Genomic DNA, 20,588 nt, shown 5'->3' on the forward strand with positions numbered 1-20,588 from the left:
GGTAATGTTATGCATATGTAATTTAATTTTGTGAGAATTATAATTGAAATTTTTTTTTTATAACAATTTATATCTCCTTAATTTATTATTTTTTAAATCACTCTTAATGATGTGATATTGAAATTAGATCCCATATGATAAAATATTTTACAAATCGAAATTTGACACACACATGTATATGTAATTTAATTTTATGGGAGTTATAATTCAAAAAAAAAAAAAAAAATTATAACAATTTATATATCCTCAATGATGTGATATTGAAATTAGAATCCATATGATGAAATGTTTCACAAACCAAAATTTGATACACACATCATTATAGGTGATTTTTAAGGATAATAAATTAGGTGTCTCAAATAGGAATTTTTTTTAGGATCCCTGATATTAATATTTTATAGCATAAAGAACATCCAATATTTTCATAATATTTAAGGTCTCTCAAATCGATCTAGAGAAAATTCAATCCAGAGAATTTCTCTGAATTTTCCAGAGAAATTTTCTCAAATCCAAAGAAATTTGCCTTATTACGTACAAAGAATTACTGTGAGTTCCAACCAGAGAAAATTGAAATTTCTCTGAATTCAAACCAGAGAAATTTTTCTGGCTTTGTTCACAAATTTCTCTACCTTCCCAATCACAATGTACAATATACAAATCGATCACCCAAATAAACAACAACAACAACCTATATATATATATATATATAGAGAGAGAGAGAGAGAGAGAGAGAGAGAGAGAGAGAGAGAGAGAGAGAGACTCACCACAAGGAGAATTTCTCTAGATTTTCGAAGAATTTCTCTAGGTTCAAACCTAGAGAAAATTCACAAACAATGATCACAATCAGAGAAATTTGATATATTTTTCGTATAAAATACAGTACAAGTTTAACATCTTTACATCCTTATTTTTCTCCTATTCAATATAGTAACAACAAGTGAGATTTTCCATTGGCAGCAATGTCTTCAATTGCATATCCACCATCCATCAATGTGGACTACAAGGAGCGTAAGGAGTTGAGCGGCACCTTAAACAACAATCTACAAAAACTCTTCGGATACTAATACAGATTGTAACAGTATGGACATACAATCCAAAAATTAGTGTCTCTGCCACCACTAGCTCCGCTTCTTTTACCACTGTTACTCCCCGCCGCCACCGTCTCTGCCACGAGTTTTAGTTCTAAATCTCACAACATTACCAACACAATCTTAGTTCCAAAAATTTAGTGAATTCTCTGTACGTTGCCTCGTTCATTCACATTGCCTTTTACAATCACAGTCTGAAGTCAAAATTGAAGATATAGAGGAAGAAATCTAGCACAGCTACAAGAGCATAGAACATCCTCCAACTAGTCTTGTTATGGGTAAGAAAATGCCAAGTACTCAAAATTAGGAGGCTCGTGATGGACCTCCGTCGCTTCCTCAAATTCTTCAAAACCCTAGTCCACTTCTCTACCGATTGCCGCCGCAGCGCCACCACCATTCATTACGGCTAGAGCTAGCTTTCCTTCGATAACACCCCCATTATTCACGTCAAGATGCACTGCCCTTCCTCAATGCACTTGTTGTCTCCTATTTGAGAATGGAGAAGTTGGTAGAGAGAGAGAGAGAAATGAGGTTTGATTTGAGATAATCAAATTTCTTTGTGATATATGGGTGTGGGGTTGAGGGACTTTAAACATCATAAAATAATATTGTGAACCTCTTCCATTACTAAAATTAGGAGAGAGACCTTAGACTAATTTTATCTCTCAGATATTTTTTATTAAATTATAACCACATATCACTTAAAGTACAACTAAACAACTTTTGGAGGTCATAAGCAAAACCTACAAAGGTCGAAAGCAAAGGTGTAGAGTATAAAATTTTCCCATGGTAGAATCCTTCATATATATTGTTTGTAAAAAATAATTAACTTGATTCGATAATTATAATTTTTTTATTTTATGCTGTTTATTTCACAAAAAAAAAAAAAAAAAAAAACTAAACAAGTGCCTTTAAAAAGGTAAAATTACTCATAATCCCATTTGAGAAAATGTTAGTCCATTTAGTCCTATATCTTTTTTTATATATCAAATAGTCCTTTTTATTTATAGTATATATTATTGATTTGATTTAATAATATTTGAGTTTACTTGTTTACCCCTTATTGCGATTATGTTTTTGATTTTTTTTGAGATTGAGTGTATGTGGATAATGTATGATTTAACATTTCCAATTTTTTTAGGGATTTCATAGAGTGATTGTAGGGATTATTGATGTTACTTGGTGTTACATTATTGATGTTAAATCATTTGCGTTTTTTTGGGGAGGTGGGTGAGTTGTAACGTTCATATTTACCTACATAACATCATCCCAGAGCCACATTATCGTTCCATTAAGTCTCTCACTAACAACCTATAACATTAACACCAAACACCAACCACATAACATAACATCGACACAGTTCGACAATCCCAAATAATTAATAGCCACTACCCCTTACTACCACCAAACCCTACTAACACTTTTAGGCATACATCCTCCCACTAGCCCCTAACATTACAAAATACACACTTAATCATACAAATATTAGCTACAACACCATGCGTTTGTTACATTACATACATGCATAGCATCACATTTGCAATCATTGGTAACCCCCAAACTTATGAAAATATTACAACATTAACCAACAAAATCATGTGTTTGTCACATTACAAACGTGCACCATATCACATTTGCAATCAATGGTAAACTCCAAACTTGCGACGTGAACAAGATCACCTAAAACCCCACATGACACACCAATTAAACAAAAACCCATTTCAAGCATTTGACCTTGATGTCATATTGTTCCACAAACAACCAAACTAACATTAAAGACACCCATATTTGTTGTCATTGCATTAACACACGATCAACGATGCCGTCGATGGATTAATTTTAAATCGCCGACGTTACGTCCTCGATGTTAATCTCACTCCAAGATGTCCTAGAGCCTACGCCGCTTCGCCTCTGTAAATTTGATAAAGTGATTTCCATGATTTTCTAGGGTTTTTTTGGGGGGTTTTGTAATGTTATTTGGGAAATAACGAATTTTGAGTGTAACGTTCCCAAATCTAGCGTTCAACCCACACAAATTGAGAATCAACATTGCAACATCGTCAAGGAAACGTTGGCGTTCCAATTTTTGAGCTTCCATTTTGTTCACAATGGAGGGAAAAGAAAAAAATGCTATAGTATACTTTTGGGCTTTTTTGGTAACTACATTCGTTAGCTCAAGTGTAATTAACATTGACATGAGACCAATCAATTTATAAAATAAATTACAGAACTAAATGGTTCAAATTATCTAAAGTTGGGATTTATTGGTGTTTTCTCCCTTTAAAAATAGATGATTTATTTTTTTAGAGATGAATAAAATAAAATAAGAAAAAATTACCTATAAATCCTATATGGAGGAAAATTAAACCATTTTGTCCAGAGAGTTTTCTTATAAACTAATTAGTCCTATTTTTTTGGTAAGTTTTATTTAGAGTGTTTTGGTTCCATTTGAATTTACATGAATACCCTTGGTGTGATTTTTTTCCCCTAAATGAGTGATTCGGTTTTGGATGGGAAAAGGCAATGTTAACGTGTAGGAGGGGGTTTTGATTGTTTAATATTAATATCATTGTTTTGGAGAGAGAATGTTAGGTTATTGAGTATGTTGTGTTTCATTTTTTCGGTGATGATAATAATTCGGTTGCGTGACCCCTTTTTGGTGATGTTTTGCTGGGTTTGCTTTGGTGTTGCTTGCGTAATCCGGTGTTGCGTGACCATTTAACATATAAAGTAACAAAATCGCACTACAACAAGATTACAAACGAACACCAACCTTAATAACATCACCACACATTTGCCCCAACCACATTAGAACATAACACGACTGTGATGATGTATCGAAATTACACAGCACAACCAACTAATCCCACCAGCTAATACCATAAATCCCATTTACAATGCACATCACTACTAGCTAATATACACCACCCCCCCCCCCCTTCTCAAAAAAAAAAAAAAAAAATAGAGGAACCATTCCCCTTCCAATATGACAAAATACCAGACACCCAATCACAAAATACCATTACAATAGTAGTTAATGTAAAGACATCAAATCAAATACATTGGGCCCCAAAAGGTAGCCGAATTCCAACCCACAAATTGCCAACAACATTAACAAACTTACAAATGCAATAGGCATTATACAACCATAACCCTTTCTGCAATCACAAAACCCATCCTACCATTAACGTCCAACAACACTACGATAGAATATTGATGTTAACAAAATATTACACATAAAACACTACATTCAAAGATCAAACAGAACAACACAAAGAAAATTAGGGGTTCTAATAGACAAATGATCAACTTACTTGATGCCATTTGCCACTAACACAATCACCAGCAACGACGAATGGAGGCTGTTTACTCGGCGATACATGTCGTACACGTCACGCACGAACACACAACGTCGCAACAACCACTTCAACTCGCCGATGTAAATGTAATGCCAGAAGAGGGGTTTCTTATTTTCTAGGGTTTGAGAGGAAAATGAATTGTTAATTTAGGTTATGACTCCACAAAGATTCAACGTTGCCTATTATGGATAGAGTACAAACACACCCAACATTATCCCATTAACATTGGAAACCCAGAAATTTTCATATATGTTTCTTCCGTTCTAATCGGTTAGGAGGGAAACCAAAAATATCTACAATAAGGTTTTGGGCAGAGATGCAAATTCCACATCGTGAAAACCCACGTTCACCCTTACTAGATGGTGCATAACGCGATAAAACATAAATTATTTGGTCATTAACACTGGAATGAGACTTATTGGTTCATAAGATAAAAGTTATGGCTAAATGGATCAAAAGATAGGAATTTGGAATTTATTAGTGCATCTCCCATAAAATAATTATAATTATTTGATCGATTTAACTTTTTTTTTTATTTATAAATAATATATATAAAAAATTATTTAAATTATCAAAAATGGGACCGAAAAGTATGCAGTTGAACTTATCAACTTGAGAGAAAACGATCCTTAAGGAATCACATTGTAGATTACAAAAATTATTAACCATTAAATCATCACAAGGTGGGCTTGGGATCTTTCTCTTTTTATGTGTGAATGCATAAATGAATCTCCCTTTACCTATTTATATTTCATGTAATTTAAATTATTTTTTTAGATTCTAATAAGTCTTATGAGTAGCATAATTATCATAATATCCTTAATAATAATAAGATGAAGCGTGCATTAATATTTATATTGACAGTGTGAATATTCCCTGACATGAATATTTATATTGTCACACTGTTAAATATGAATATTCACATCACCAAATTACTAAGTGTTCAAAAAATATTTGTAAGGGTAAAATTGTCCATAAAATATTTTAAATGTGAAAATTAGGATTTGGTGGATCAAATGTCCAAATAATAAGATTTGTTAAAATATAAAAATATATTATGAACAAATTAGGATCCAAGTACTTGAAGGGTGATTTTCTAATAATTTTTTTAAAAAAACTCAATGACTAATGATTAAAAAAAATGTATTACAACAGAAATATAAAAAATTAAAAGGGTTAATTAGTAAAAAAAAGAAAAAAGAAAAAAGGTAATTCATAACTTTTTCTAAAATTTATGATACTATAGACCTTCCTAAGTTTATGAAATGAGGTTGACATCTCTTGTTAACATATTGGAAAATTTTTGAGACTCTCAAAAATTATTTATAATTTTATTCATAATAACGTGATAGGATATGTGTGAACTTTTGATTTATTATATACTTAATGATGGCAGGTCCAACTCAATGCAACATCATTATAGGTAAAATTGTGGATATAAATGTGTAGGTTTCTAACATTACTTCAACATATTTGTCAAACTCGTTAAACAAAAAATTGTGAAAATAGAAAGAGAGAATATCACTTTTATTTCTCAAAAAATAAAAAATTAAAATTTTATGAGAAACTAAATTAATTGACTGTATATTTTTATAATATTAAGGTTACCCATAAAAATAAAAAATAAAATAAAAATCTCATTCATATCTCTATTTTACCTTCTTTGATTTCTTGTCTATACAAAAATAATAGTTAAGAGAGAAAAAAATAAACGGTAAATTACAATTACATCTAAAATTTGCTTAAAATATAAATTGTTCATATCCCTGTAATTCTGCAAATTACCAATACCCCCTGTTAAAAAAATTTATTTAACAAAAATAATATAAAAAATAAAATTTATAACTATTCTTTTATGCAATAATAAAATTACCATAATTATTATTTGAAATACATTTTTGATACTATTAAAAATTGTTAATTGATTTGATAGTTTGTTAATAAAATGTATCATTTGATATATGATTAGAAATTTAAAAGAGTGGATATAATTTTTAGAATTACAGAGTAATTGATATTTTAAACCAACTTCGAAAAATTTATAGTTCACCCAAAAGTAACAATGATACAATTTTTACTTTACTTTTTCTTACAATAATGAAAAAATTATATATATATATATATATATTCATCTAATATTCCAAACGAAATGTTATCGCTCATCAAACATGATTTAATCACCACCATTTGTACGGGGAGCAAATATTCCGGCGTGCCCGTATTCCTTTCTTCCGAGCTCCGTCGATGTCCGATCACCTGCGAGCAAGTAATGGTGAGCTACCCGGCGGTGTGTGGCCGGAAAAACCCTCCGACGGTCAAGTTAGCACACACCTTAGAGGGAATAGAGAGAAGGGAGAGAGTGTTTGAGTGTAAGAAATCCTTACAGATGTGTCCGTGTATTGCGTATGGGGGGCGCAGACATGCTTATATACCTTCTGAGCCCCATATCCACTCCCTGTCATCTCCTGACATGTGGCTCTGCTATCCCATCTATCAGCATAAGCCATGCCGTTCATCACCTGCCCTCAACTGCCTGTCAGCACAGCTGGAGCCCGGCAGCCGAGCTGCCCTACCTCGGTCGTACCATGCTTCATACCTTAAGCGCCTACCCGGATAAACAAAAGGAGGACCGGGCTAAGTGGCATCCCGGCCGAGCCTAGCCCGGATACTTACTTTGATCGGCCTTCTTACCGGTCAATCAACTACCTCGGCTGACCGCGCCTTTTCGGGCGCCGGTCTCTCAGCATGCCTGGCTTCGACCATCCTCGGACCGAACATCCCGGTCTGACCGGTCGCTTCCCGGCCGAGCAATTTCTGTACGGTCCGGGGTGGCACACGCTCGGTCCAAACTCTGCCCTGCCCAAGTTTTGGCTCCCCTTCTCTGGGCAAACAGTGGATCATCTCGGCCCAGTGCGCTGCTGGGCTCTCAACCTGATCGGTCAATATCTCGGCCCAACCCCAGATCATAAATTACCCTCTCAATTGCCCCTTAATTCCGTCCGCGGAAGCGTGACTGGGATTATTCACTTCGACCGAGATAACATCTCTCCGGTTGTCAAGACGCCAAGCCTTCACCGAGCTAATCTGCTATCCTTCCCCGGTCATGTTCCTCGGCTTACAGCCTTTTCGTCGAAAGTAGCTCGGCTGGCTCTTCGTCTCTTCATCCCGTCGCTTCAATCCTGACGTAGCCATAAATGGGGACACGTGGCGTGCTCCCATTGGTCATCGAGAAGCCAACCCGCCGTTCTTGTCAGATTTTGAATTTGGGCGGTCTCTTTCGCCTATACAAACTCCCCCCCCATCGTTCCATTTTTTTCCTACTGCTGCCTCCATCTCTGACGATTCTGAAGCTCAAGCTCGACTGCCATTCTGCTATTCTTCGTGTTTAGGAAGAACACTTTCAGCCCTTCACAGGTAAGATACTCAAACCCTCTTATGTTGCTATTTTCTTTTATTTTACACACATTAGGGCACAAAAACGTAGCATTTAGGGCCAAGGCCATGGAATCCGTCCCAAACGCCCCAACTGTTCTTGGTGTTCTTCGTCTTCCTGAAGAACACTGAAGAACTGGGGTGAACCGGGCTTTGGGCCTTCTTTTGATCCAAAAAACCGACCAAACCGGGATAACAACATGTTTGTTTCAACCAAGGCGAAAACCGAGATAACAAAAGGACTTGGCCGTTCAACCGGGCTAACATCTGGTCCGCTTGGGCGACCGGGCTCCTTAGTTAGAATAGACAACCGAGGTGGTTTGGCACACTTAATGACCGAGCTAAATCCAGCACCTTCGCGCGACCGCGCTAACACTTGCCATCCTTTTCCTGCAGAGTCCAAGGGGACCACTGTCATTCCTGAGGCTCTCAGGACCGGGCAACATCCAATACCCAGAGCCAAACCCCTCAGCCGGGATATACTAAGCCGGCCAAAAATGGGGAAGTTCCGCTTCCTAGTGGATACTCCGGCTGCGCTGGCTACGTTCAGGGAGGACTACGGCATACCGGCCGATGTCCACCTGCAGCTCGCAGAAGAGGAGACCACACCTTGGGGTAGGGAGGAGTGCCCCTTCACCGTGCTATCCATCGTTGAAGGGGGTCTTCGTTTCCCGCTCAACCCTCTTATAACCGAGTTCCTCCGCCGCACCGGGCTAGCACCCACACAGGTGTCCACCAACACTTATAGAATAATCAACGGCGTTCACGAATTGAACCAACGGCTAGGCACCAACTTAGGCCTAGCCGAGATATTGAGGCAATACACAATGGGCCACACCGGTGACGGCCTAGCTTACTATTTGAAAATACGACCGGGCAAGGAAAAAATCGTAACCGGCACCCCGGACAAAGATATGCACGACGATGATTTTTTTTGGGTGTCCGGCAATTACGAAACAGCCGAGGTGCCGGGCTGGTTCATAAGCAAGGACTTCGGTTCTTCATGTAAGCCACTCAAACTTGCTCGGTGAACTTAATTCTTTAGTTTAACTAACCGGTTTCCCTGTTTCTTTTGCAGCCATCCAAGCCTTGCAAGCCAACTACCAATTCCCCAACGTCGAGGCAATTCGGGCCGTGCTTAGGTACCGTCACCGAGACTGCAACGAGTTGCTCGGCTACACACCGACTTACAGATATTCTGCTCCGCGCCGGAGTAGAGTAACCGACTTCCTCAGAGCTCCTTCGCCTCCTCCAGATCCAACCCTACCAGACGTCCCATTAATCCGGTTAACCGACGAGCAAGAAATGGCCAAAAGATCTCGGATCAAAAACCTTCTAACCGCGACCTCAGCCGAGATACCGAGCGTAACCACCCGCTCCCCGGCTGCCGGTCAATCGAGTGCAGCCGTGGTAGCCCTTGCTTCTCCAGTTCCAGCTGCCGGGCAATCTGCCAGAGAAGCGCGCCGGGCTGGAAAAAGACCAAGGGCAGATCCCTCCGCCGAGCTCGTCGCCGAGCTGACAACCGAACATCCAGCTGAAACCCCTGCTCCCGTGCCCGCTTGGCGTCCTCAGCTGAAGCACCGGGGACAGGACATCCCGGCGACTGCTTCGATCAAGGCTGACAAAGAACACTTGCTCGCCTTCGATCTCTCCAAAGCATTTCTCCTACCGGGCGACGTGGTAGGCAGTGACCACGTCCCTGACACCCGGCTGGTAAAATCTTCCGTGAAGTCCATGGCCAGGGTAAGTCGACGTTCTTTTTAACATTTCACAAGTGTTGCTCGGTCCTTCTTGCTCGGTCCCCTTTCTGATGTACTTTGCTTCTTTGTGCAGGCCATTCAGAAACAATATTTGGTCTTGGAGCGCATCCACCGGCTTAGGCAGAAAGCCAATGACACTGCCAGCCAGGTTGAAAGCCTTCAAGCCGAGCTCGGCCGGGCTAAAGCTTCTCTCGAGATGGCCAACAATGATAATAACAGGCTGCTCGGCCAACTGAATGCAGCCGAGAAAAAACATAGCGAGCTCCAGGCCGAGGTTGACACTCTGAAGAAGGAGAAGAGGAAGGCTTGCCGGGCTGCCAACAACGCGGGTTTCAACGAGGCCGAGAAGAATTACCAGAAGCAAGTCTTTGCAACACAAGACATATACTTCAAGGCTGGCTGGAAATCCGCTTGCGAACAGCTCGGCCAGGGCTCTGACACCGACGTTTTTGCCAATCCTCCCAAAGCTTCACTACCGGTCTATCTCGTGCCATATGCCAACGATGTTTTCAGCGCTTTACAGACTGAGGCCGAGGAGGGACTTGAAGATGGGGACGGGGAGGCAGATTCTGAGGAAGAAGAGGCCGAAGTGCAAGAGCAGCCCGGCAATGAGGAGCCCGGTGAACAAGATACCGGTCCAACCGTTGACCTTGAAGCCGGCGAGGACGAATTCACTCATCTATCCCCTCTAGTTTAATTTTCTTCTCTTTTGTATTTTTGCTTTCAACACTGCTGATGTAACCGGGCTTGGTCCCCACTTTTTGTAATGAATTTCTTATCAATGAAAATTCAAATTTTTGCAAGTGTATGCACGGTTGTAATCAGTTCTGTCTTCAGCAAAACATCTCGGTATAACTCATCGAACCGGAATACATAACACGGTCTAAGTACTTCAGTAGAACAAGACCAATTCATGAACCGAAATAGCCATCTCGGCTGTAACAAAGTTGAACAAATCAACACTTCCAACCGGAATACACCATCTCGGTTGGGAATCCAAAGTTGGACAAGACACCAACTCTTCCAACCGGAGTACATCATCTCGGTTGGGAATCCAAAGTTGGACAAAACACCAACTCTTCCAACCGGAGTACATCATCTCGGTTGGGAATCCAAAGTTGGGCAAAACACCAACTCTTCCAACCGGAGTACAACATCTCGGTTGGGCATCCAAAGTTGGGCAAGACACCAACTCTTCCAACCGGAGTACAACATCTCGGTTGGGCATCCAAAGTTGGGCAAGACACCAACTCTTCCAACCGGAGTACAACATCTCGGTTGAGAATTCAAAGTTGGGCAAGACACCAACTCTTCCAACCGGAGTACAACATCTCGGTTGGGAATCCAAAGTTGGGCAAGACACCAACTCTTCCAACCGGAGTACATCATCTCGGTTGGGAATCCAAAGTTGGGCAAGACACCAACTCTTCCAACCGGAGTACATCATCTCGGTCTGTAACATAAAAATAATAATCCAAGTGCTAATGCAAAATGACTTCTATAATTTGACAAAAAGAATTACATTCTGCTTTGCAAGCCAAAAAATTGCTTTACAAAAAGAGGAAAGTAAAAAGCTTAAAAATAATACAATTTCAAGTTAGCCGCATTCCATGGCCGGGGTATGGTTCTTCCCTCTAGATCCTCCAAGTGATAAGCCCCCTTGCCAGCCAGACTAGTGATCTTGTAGGGTCCTTCCCAATTTGCCCCTAGTTTGCCTTCTCCTGGCACCAGGGTGTTGCCCATAATCTTCCTCAAAACCCAATCCCCAACTTTGAACGGTCTGGGGTGCACTGTCTTGTTATACTTCTTGGAGAGCTCTTGTTGGTAGGCGGCCACATGGATGAGGGCTTTCTCCCGGCGCTCTTCCGCTAGGTCCAGCTCCAAGGCAATAGCCTCGGCATTTAGCTCGGGCTCAAAACTCTCGGTTCTGAGGGTAGGTATTTCAACTTCCAAGGGTATGACCGCCTCCATGCCGTAAGCCAAAGCAAATGGAGTTTCCCCGGTTGAACGTCGCGGGGTTGTTCGGTATGCCCAAAGTACACTGGGTAATTCCTCAGCCCACTTTCCCTTGGCCTTTTCCAGCCGTTTCTTCAACCCATCCAGGATAGTCTTGTTCGACGCTTCGGCTTGACCATTGGACTGCGGGTAGGCCGGGGTGGAGTTGTAGAATTCTATCTTCAGATCTTCACAAAATCCTCTGAATAGGCGACCGTCAAACTGGGTGCCGTTGTCAGAGATCAAAATTTTGGGGACGCCAAACCGCGTGACAACGTTCTGCCAGACAAATCGCTTCACGTCTTTCTCTTTGATGGTTGCCAAGGGCTCAGCTTCTACCCACTTTGTGAAGTAATCTGTGGCCGCGATGAAGAATTTCCGGTTGCCCGGTGCTGTTGGCAATGGTCCCACTATATCTAGCCCCCACATGGCGAAAGGCCAAGGACTGGTGAGGGGAAGAAGTTCCCTGGCAGGCTGGTAGATCTGATGGGCAAATTTCTGGCATTTCTCGCACTTGCGGACATATTTTTGCGCGTCGGCCTGCATGCACGGCCACCAGTATCCCTGCGAAATAGCTCGGTAGGCCAAGGACCTGCCCCCGATGTGGCTGCCACAAATGCCTTCATGAATTTCAAACAAGAAGGCCTCCACACTGTTCGGGTGCACGCACTTGAGATACGGACCGGTGAAGGACTTCTTATATAACGCGCCTGATGGAGACAGCCAAAACCGCTCGGACTTCACCCGGATTTTGTGTGCTTCTTTCTTGTCTGTTGGAAGAGTCCGGTCTCTGAGGAACAAGATCAAGGGGTCCATCCATGAAGGACCTAGCTCGGCGCAGAGTACATCCGTCTGCCCGGCGTTTTCAATGCTCGGCCGCGGAAGAAAGTCAATCAACAGGGGGTTTGGAGACGTACTATCGACCATGGAAGCGAGGCCGGCGAGTTCATCAGCCCGGCTGTTTTCTTCTCGGCCAATCCGCTGGACTCTGATTGCCTCAAACTGCTTGATATGGTCTCTGACCAGAGCTTGGTACTTCGCCATCCTGTCGTCCTTCGCTTCATAAATCCCTGAAACTTGGTTAACCACCAGCTGGGAATCACTATATACCAGAAGCTCGGCAGCCTTCATTTGAATTGCGCTCTTGAGCCCAGCAAGAAACGCCTCGTACTCAGCCTCGTTGTTAGACGCCGGGAAGCCGAGTGTGATAGAATGCTCAATGGTTAGGCCGTCCGGGGATATAAGAACGATACCTAGGCCGGCACCATGACGGTTGGACGCTCCATCAACAAAAAGCTTCCACATGTCCCCCACAAAAAGCTTCCAGCAGTCAGATGGGTCCTGAGAGTTGCGAAGGGCAATGGGATCACAACTGCTCGGCTGTGCGGTGTCAAGTTTGGTGTTGATCGGTTCAAATTCAGTGCCCCTTGGTGATTCGACACCGGACTCAGCAAGTTGGTCCGTAATGCCCAAGTCCGTAGGCGAATCACCAGGTTACGGTGTGAAGCCGGCCGCAGGTTCTGAGCTGCCTGGAACCATTCCTTCCCCCCTTGGGGATTCGGCACCGGACTCAGCAAGTTGGTTCAGAATGCCCAAGTCCGTAGGCGAATCATCAAGTTCTGAACTGTGTGGAACCATTCCTTCCCCCCTTGGGGATGCGGTACCGGACAGAGTGGATGGGTTGGTGATACACAACTCCGTCATCGCAGCACCGGGAGGTATTACCGTGCAAACTGAGGGAATTTCGATGGTGCGCGCTAACTCCGCGGCGTGACCTTCTGCAGCTGGTAGTTCCTCGATTGGCATTGTGGGCGTCTCATCATCTGCCTCGGCAATGTCGACCGGGCATACCGGATGAGTGCCAGGTGAGAACTCGGCAACAAAATCGGCCAAGGTTTGGGCTTTGATTGCGGTGCGCGGCTGGAACTTCACATCGAATTGTCCCAACTCGACCGCCCATTTTAATATTCGGCTTGAAAAGTCTGCGCGCTCAAACAAGGCCTTGAAGGGGAACTCGGTCAGTACGACGATGGTATGGGCGTGAAAATAATGTGCCAATTTCCTCGAAGCCATCATCAGTGCCAACGCAAGCTTTTCCAGCGGCAAGTACCTCGTCTCAGCCGGCAGCAAGGTCTTATTTACGTAAAAAATTGGGAGGTGCTTGATTCCTTGAGCCCGGACTAACACCGCACTTACTGCGTGCTGGGAGACGGCAAGGTAAAGGTAGAGTTCCTCACCGGGCTCTGGTGTAACCAACAGCGGCGGAGAAGACAAATAATCTTTGAGCTCGGCCAAAGCTCGGTCACACTCGTCATCCCATGAGAACTTTGACTTCAATGCTTGAAAGAAAGGGCGGCAGCGATCTGATGACCGGCTTATAAATCGATTAAGCGCGGCGGCCATCCCGGCCAGATGCTGCACGTCCTTAGCCGAGCTGGGTTGTTTCAATTCTTGCACGGCTCTGACCTGAGTAGGGTCTGCTTCGATGCCTCGGTTCGTGACTAAGAATCCCAAAAATTTCCCGGATCCCACGCCAAAGGCACACTTCGAGGCGTTCAAGCGCAGCTTGTGCTTCTTCAGAATGGCGAACATCTCGGCTAAGTCGGACAAATGGTGTGCCTCATGTCGGCTCTTTACCACCATATCATCGATGTAAGCCTCCATTGTCCGGCCGAGCAAAGGAGCGAACATTTTGGTCACCATCCTCTGAAAGGTTGCCCCGGCGTTTTTCAAACCAAAGGGCATAACTCGATAGCAGAAGAGTCCCCTTGGAGTCGTGAAAGAGGTGATCTCTTGGTCAGGCCCATGCATGGCAATCTGGTGATAGCCGCGGTACGCATCCAAGAAACTGAGCCGATTGTGTCCAGCCGTCAAATCCACTAGCTGGTCAATGCGCGGCAAAGGGAAGCTGTCTTTCGGACAAGCTCGGTTGACTGTCTTGTAATCGACACAAACTCGCCACTTTCCATTTTTCTTGGGCACCACTACCGTGTTGGAAATCCACCGAGGGTAGTGCACTTCCTGTATTGCTCATGCCTCAAGCAAGTTCTTTACCTCCTCTGCTACTACCTCGGCGTGATGCAGCGCCGATCTCCTTGTTCGCTGGATGACTGGCTTTGCTCCAGGGAAGACATTGAGGTGATGGCAGATAAAGCTTGGGTCAAGACCAGGCATGTCGTAGGGCGACCATGCAAAGACTTCGATGTTCGCCATCAAAAACTCAATCATCTCGGTTCTCTCCATGGCCGAGAGACTTGAACCGAGCAAGAAGAATCTGTCCGGCTGCTCGGCATCAATCCGCACCTCAACCAATTCTTCAACAGCCTTGTCTTCTGCTTTGGTGCCAACATCATCCAAGACACTCCGGTCCTCCGGTCCCTCGATCATTTGAACGAATCCTTTGGCTGCCCGGCTCCCGTTGACCGCCACGAAGCACTGCTTGGACATGACCTGATCACCCCAAATCTCCTCGATTGCCCCCATAGCCGAGGGGAATCTCATCACCTGGTGGTAGGTCGATGCTACGGCTTGCATGGCGTGAAGCCATCCTCTTCCAAGGATAAGGTTGTACGTTGAAGGCACTTATAGCACCCAAAACTCCACTTGCTTGACCACGGATCCCGCTTTGACCGGCAGGATAATCTTTCCCAATGGCCACTCCGGCTGCGAGTTAAATCCAACCAGTGGCGAAGTGGCCGGAGCCAAGTCTGTCTCACGGAGTTTGAGCTGTTTGAACGCATCACAATACATGATCTCGACCGAGCTTCCCTGATCGATCAAGATCCGTCTAACATCAAATTCTTTGACGCGTAATGTTACTACAAGAGCATCGTTGTGCGGCGTCTGGATACGCTCTAAATCCCTTGAGGTGAAACTAATCACATCTTTCTCCTCTGTCTTCCCCCTTTTGATGGCAGGCTGTACTGACAAAACTTCCCTCATATGCTCTGCCTTCTTGATCATGCCCCAGAGTTCGCAAATGCGCTCCGGTTCCACGATGCCGTGGATGACATTAATAACTCCTTGTGGTGGTGCATCTCGGTCATCCTGTCCCCTGGGATCGACCGGAGCCTGATTTGGTTTCACGCCGCCATCAATGTAAAGGTCCAGATGCCCGGCCGCAACCAATTCTTCCAAATGTTGTCGCAAAGGCAAACAATCCTCAGTCCGGTGGCCCCTCTCCCGGTGAAACGTACAACGATACCGCGGATTGTACCCCTTTTGTCCATCGCCCAACTTAGCAGGAAACCGGACATACTCCTCGTCTCGGATTTCGCTAAGTATGCGATAGATTGGAATCTTGAAGACCGTGGTTATGCCAGTCCTTGCCTTCATTCTCCTGTTTGCGTCCTCAACGTCATCACGGGGGTAGTCATCCCGGTCATTCCGACGTCCTCTACCCCGGTTTTTACGATTTGAACCTCAGTCTGATTCCTCTGTTCGGTCATTTGAGCGGCTGGACTCTTGCCCAACTGCGTGCACTTTGCCTGCTGTCTTCTTGTCTGTTCCAACCGGAGTGGCCTTCACGGTGGAAGCTGACGCATCATCCTCTACTCGGATGTGCTCATTGATGCGCTGCATGAGCTGGCCCATGGAGGTCGGTTGGTGCATGGTAAGCGAGTCCCGCAGTCTATGTCCGACTGGGAGACCACGCTTATATTGCGTGATGGCAAGGTTGACCGGGCAATCCAGGATCTCGTTGAAGGTCTCCCAATACCTTGAATTGTATGCCTTCAGTGTGTCGCATGGTTCCATCTTGACACTCAGCAAGTGATCGACTTCCTTTGGCGTTTTTGTGTTAGTTTTGAAGCGCGTAACAAACGCTTCGGCCAACTGATGCCACCGTTGTATGCTCCCTTCCGGCAACCTCTCAAACCACTTTAAGCCCAGCTCACCTAAACTGGACGGGAAGATTAGGCACATAAGTCCGTCATTGCGTCGATGTCCGGCCATAACCTGTCGGAAGTGGCTCACATGCATGTACGGATCGGTTTTTCCGTCGTAAAGTGTGAACTTAGGTTGATGGAAGCCTGCTGGAAGCGGTGTTGTTTCTATTTCCAGGGAAAATGGGGTGGCACTCAGCCTGGCCAGGTCTGTATCTTCAAATATTGGCACTGCTTGGCGGGGTGGAGGCATTCCAACCTCCTCACTGGCGTGAGCCCCGTAGGAGAGCCGCTGGAAAGCTGGTATTCTCTGAGCTTCGCGCCGGCGAGCCCACTCCCTTAACGCTGCCCGTAGGTCCTCTGACTGAGCAGAATAAGAGTACCTCGACGTCGTCGCCGGACGTGAGGGTTTGTAGGTACTATCTTGCGCGCTAGACTTTTCTGCATGCACGTCGGAATCACCAACCTGGTAACTCCTGGTGATGGAAATGGACTGAGTACGTCGCTGACTCTGATCGCCTGACCGGCGGGATGTGGTGCGCTCACTGTGGTCTCCCACTCCAGCTACACCTTTCCCTTTGACATGCCGCTTAAGATCCTCCATCTCCGCCGCCATCCGCCTGATGACAGCGTCTTGGTCCCTTAACTTGCTTTCCAGTCGCCTGGCGTGTGAGTCTCTCCGCCGGTGACCGTCTGGGCTCCGTGAATGCCCATGACTCCTTCCGCGCTTATCCCGTGCGTCTCCTGACTGTCCTCCAGTGGGCGTCCCCAAGTCAGCCATTGGATGTACGGCAGGTGGTCCCTCTCTCCTTCGGGTATACTCCGGGGTGGCTCCGTCGATGGCGGACAACGGGAACTCGTCGTTGTTCGCCATGGACGGCGATCAGATGAACCTGGAAGACAAGGTTTTGTCTGTCAACTTTCCCACAGACGGCGCCAATTGTACGGGGAGCAAATATTCCGGCGTGCCCGTATTCCTTTCTTCCGAGCTCCGTCGATGTCCGATCACCTGCGAGCAAGTAATGGTGAGCTACCCGGCGGTGTGTGGCCGGAAAAACCCTCCGACGGTCAAGTTAGCACACACCTTAGAGGGAATAGAGAGAAGGGAGAGAGTGTTTGAGTGTAAGAAATCCTTACAGATGTGTCCGTGTATTGCGTATGGGGGGCGCAGACATGCTTATATACCTTCTGAGCCCCATATCCACTCCCTGTCATCTCCTGACACGTGGCTCTGCTATCCCATCTGTCAGCATAAGCCATGCCATTCATCACCTGCCCTCAACTGCCTGTCAGCACAGCTGGAGCCCGGCAGCCGAGCTGCCCTACCTCGGTCGTACCATGCTTCATACCTTAAGCGCCTACCCGGATAAACAAACGGAGGACCGGGCTAAGTGGCATCCCGGCCGAGCCTAGCCCGGATACTTACTTTGATCGGCCTTCTTGCCGGTCAATCAACTACCTCGGCTGACCGCGCCTTTTCGGGCGCCGGTCTCTCAGCATGCCTGGCTTCGACCATCCTCGGACCGAACATCCCGGTCTGACCGGTCGCTTCCCGGCCGAGCAATTTCTGTACGGTCCGGGGTGGCACACGCTCGGTCCAAACTCTGCTCGGCCCAAGTTTTGGCTCCCCTTCTCTGGGCGAACAGTGGATCATCTCGGCCCAGTGCGCTGCTGGGCTCTCAACCTGATCGGTCAATATCTCGGCCCAACCCCAGATCATAAATTACCCTCTCACCATTTATTACTGGATGTAAGTGATTAAAATGCCAATTTAATTTAGAACATACATCACGAGGATGATACACATAAAAGAATATTTAAAAAAAAAATATAGATTGCCTCATATTGTTTGGGCACATGAGGTCTACTACAAGTCTCATTTTAATGATTTGAATCATTTATTTTGTAACATTCATAAAAAAATAAAAATAAATAAATCGATTCAATAATCGTAATACATGTTCAATTTATAGTGTTTTTCACCAAAAAAAAAGAAAAAAGAAATGAATGATCTACTTTTATAAATATACTTGCCATTCATTTTTTTTAAAGATAAATGCAATAAATTGAATAGATAACGATTATTAAATCAATCTAATTTTGTGTGTGAATTATATACACGACGAACCTTACAAAATAACCGATTTACATCATCGAAATAAAAGTCATGGTAAACCCCACAGGCCCAGACAAACTCCAAGCCCAACCCTAAAAAAGTACATGCTAATGCCAAAAGCTAGTGAAAATTGCATCCAAATAATGATAAGTAATAATTTATAATTTTTGTTAACATATGTCTAGAAGTGTAAATGTGCCTTGGCCTGACCTGGCCTGGTTCATGTCGGGCTGCTCGGGGCTCCTATCAAAATTCGAGACAGAGGGGATAGTCGGGTTTTGAGCGGGTCTGAATATTTTTTTTTCTATTTTTTTAATTAAAATTTTATTCTTTACCACTAAAAAGACACTAGGCCTTGAGTGGGCCGGGTTTTGAGTGGGTTGTAAACGGGCCGATAGGTTAGACCACAAGCAAGCCCACAGACCGGGCCGAGTTTCAAAATGACGGCTCAGGCCTAGGGTCCTGAGCTGGGCTCGGGCCTGCGCCTAACTGAGCCTAATCAGGCCGGGTCCATCTCTGGCCATGAACTATTTTTATACCCCATGTATGTCCTAAGTATAAATATGCATATTAAATTTTTTTTAAAATTGTACATTTTATATAAAAAAATATATAATATTTTAAAATTTACTTAACGTGGGTCTTGACAAGACCCATAGGTCAAATGTGAATATTACCTGTTAAAAGACTAGACAATATTTCTACAAGGATTGAATGCTTGGAACGTTTCAACATCTTTGATTGCGATTTAAGAGAATGGATTTTGAGGCTAAAATGGTCATTCCCTCCATTCTAATTCTTTTGATATTAAAATTTCATTTTTATATGCTAATAATTCATGGGTTATTATATATATATATTTTTTTACAAAGAATTCATGGGTTAATTGGATTTGGATGGCATGATATAAATCTCATGTTTGTTTTAGATGAGATCTTTTAGATTGCATGTCATATCTTATCTTTAGATTGAATTATTAAGGGTTGGTTTGGGATGTCCTAAAAAAGTGCACTTTTTGACTTATTGGTGGGTTTGGGTTGGGTTTGGGTTGGGTTTGATGTGATGTGTTAGAGAGGTGATGTGATTTAAATAAGATGATGTGACTTAAATAAGATAGTGACTTTTTGACTTATTTAGTACATGCCAAACTAGCCCTAAGTAAGATTGATAGTTTAATTTTTCTTTAGTGTTCCTTGTTGTGTCTCTCTTTCCTTCCTCTTGAGATTCAATAATCCCTCATAGGAGGGGTACTATGCTTGGATGCATTGTCAATCTCAACCTTCATTTTCTTAACCAAATATTGAATTATGTATTTTCTTTTAATTATTAACCTAATTTTATGGTCATATCCATTTAAACAAATATGACCAAAGATCACTAGAAAGTTAAGGGTCAAGACATGTCATCCATTGGTGATATAAGCCAAGTCAAAAGGTAAAATTGTGTAAAAAATATGAAAGGAGAAACATTACATTTTTTATTGTATTTGCTTTAAAAATCAAAAAAAAAAATTATTTGATCTATTTACATTTTTTTTTTTGTAATTTCAAACACATCTTTATTTCAAACTTTTATCTTCTCTTTAGGTTACTTAACATTTCAAATCCTAATTCTCACACTCATCCTAATGAGGGCTGCAAAAGAACCGAGCCGAGCCGAGCCGAGCTTTGCTGAGATCGAGCTCGACTCGTTTACTTATCGAGCTTGCTTATTGAGCTCGAGCTTGGCGCGATAAAGAACTGAGCTCGAGCCCGGCTCGGCTCGGCTCGGCTCGTTAATTTTAATGAAACTCGAGCTTGGCTTGGCTCGGCTTGATAAATTTTTTTAATATTATTTATATTATTTAATATATAAAAAATGTATTTATATTATTTTTATATATATTTATATATTATTTAATATATAAATAATATATTTATTATATAATTTAAATAAAGGTAAACGAGCCGAGCTTA

This window comes from Camellia sinensis, chromosome 2 (assembly GCF_055761805.1).
Source record: "Camellia sinensis isolate YWXY chromosome 2, ASM5576180v1, whole genome shotgun sequence".
Taxonomy (NCBI): domain Eukaryota; kingdom Viridiplantae; phylum Streptophyta; class Magnoliopsida; order Ericales; family Theaceae; genus Camellia; species Camellia sinensis.